The 1,764-nt window shown below is 33.4% G+C and overlaps 1 long non-coding RNA gene across 1 annotated transcript; it reads right to left on the bottom strand.

The window, feature by feature from the left end:
- Positions 1 to 1,122: 1,122 nt before the first annotated feature.
- On the bottom strand, positions 1,123 to 1,433 carry LOC109591969 (uncharacterized). The gene is made up of 2 exons (XR_002190097.1): positions 1,224 to 1,433; positions 1,123 to 1,177 (listed from the first exon to the last, which is right to left on the bottom strand). It is a non-coding gene; the product is annotated as an uncharacterized LOC109591969 (long non-coding RNA).
- Between the last annotated feature and the right edge of the window lie 331 nt (positions 1,434 to 1,764).

Genomic DNA, 1,764 nt, shown 5'->3' with positions numbered 1-1,764 from the left:
AGATATCAAGAAAGATAATCCCAGCAGTCAATCAGGTGTATATCGCATAACCATTAACAACCGTAATATTCAAGTCTACTGTGACATGGGAACATTATGTGGCGTTGGAGGAGGATGGACAAGACTAGGGAAACTGGATATGATGGTAAGTTCAGCTAAATGTCCTTCTTCACTTCACATGGTAACACAAAGTGGTACTAGAATATGTACCAAGAATAGAGCTGGCTGTAACTCCGTATTAATCCCATCACAAGGTGTACCATATTCTATAGTATGTGGACGGGTCAGAGGATATCAAAAATATAGTTTGGATGCCTTTCACCATCGCAAGTCATCCAGCATTGACTCACCTTATGTTGATGGAGTTAGTATCACACATGGCTCTCCTCGCAAGCACATCTGGACATTGGCAGCTGGTTATTCTGAGTCCTTAAAAAATAATTACAACGCATGTCCTTGTAATAATGGTGCCAAAGTCAAACCAGCACTATTTGTTGGGAATGATTTCTACTGTGAATCTGGTTTCAGTCATGGGCCACAAAACCGCTTTGCTTCATCTGATCCACTTTGGGACAAGAAAAAATGTAGAGGACAAGAAGCACCATGCTGTAATCGCCCTCTTCTCCCTTGGTTCCGCAAGTCTCTTGGGTATACTACTACTGATAACATTGAGATGAGGGTATGCAGTGATGAATCGATAAAATATGAAAACATTGGAATTGATCAATATGAGTTTTATGTCATGTAGACAAGAAACAAAACAATTTTAAGTAGAAGTAGCTTTTATAGTTTGAACATTTTAGTAACTTCATTCTTAGTTTAGTCTTTCTTTTTTGTAAAGAATATTTATAAAAGTTTTGGTCAAATATTAAAATGGGTGCAATGTACTTGCAACTGCATGCAAAATGGTTCAAGCAGCTAATATAAAGTTAAATTTAATTATGGCTGGGGCACCCCATGCAGGTAATCATTTTTCACAATAATGATAATGATAAAAATTGAAATAATTATATTATAAAACAATTTAACGACTATTTTTTAGTCATTTAGTAATAATTGTTTTTCATCGTTATCTGGTAAAAGTTTACGCAAGCATTTATTTTGATTTTCTTTTTGTTTTGCTGTTGTGTCCACACTTAGTCTTTTGTAATGCTCAAAATAAAAAAGGAGCATTAATCTGTAAGAGTAAATGAACAATCACTTCAGGTGTGTAGGTAACTTACAGTGATAGGGTTGAAAGGCCAGTCATTGTCCACGTCATTGCCTTAGCTCTTTCTGGGTGATCAAGAGAAAATACACCAGCTAAACCAATTACCTATTATGACATTGTAATAATCAAGTAGTACAGAATAGAGCATAAAGTGTTATAAATCTCATTTTTGCATTAAACTACATGTATGGTCACAAAAATATTGAATAGTATAGCTAGGTTACTATAGTACAGGGTATTTTGACAAAAATCATGAAATAAAGACAAATTTTTCTATTTTTATAACTTTTTTTCTGATACATATTAATGTTTTTTATGTTGTGTAGAGATGATTCCAATCAAGTTTGAATTTTTTATGAATTTTTAAAAGTTGCTCAAAAATTGGGTAAATGACCAAAGGCTGTACATAGTACAGGGATTTTGGCCAAATTTTACCAAAATTGAAAAATAGGAAATTCCTCAATTTTATTACATTTTCTGATGCATATACATGTATTTATGTTGCGTAGAAAGTTTGAGCTGATTCCGATCAAGTTTGGATTTATTATGATTTT

Source organism: Amphimedon queenslandica, unplaced genomic scaffold (assembly GCF_000090795.2).
Source record: "Amphimedon queenslandica unplaced genomic scaffold, v1.1 AMPQUscaffold_6696_Cont21348, whole genome shotgun sequence".
Classification (NCBI taxonomy): Eukaryota; Metazoa; Porifera; class Demospongiae; order Haplosclerida; family Niphatidae; genus Amphimedon; species Amphimedon queenslandica.
The sequence above is the reverse complement of the archived record's forward strand: the minus strand, read 5'-3'. Positions and strand labels throughout refer to the sequence as shown.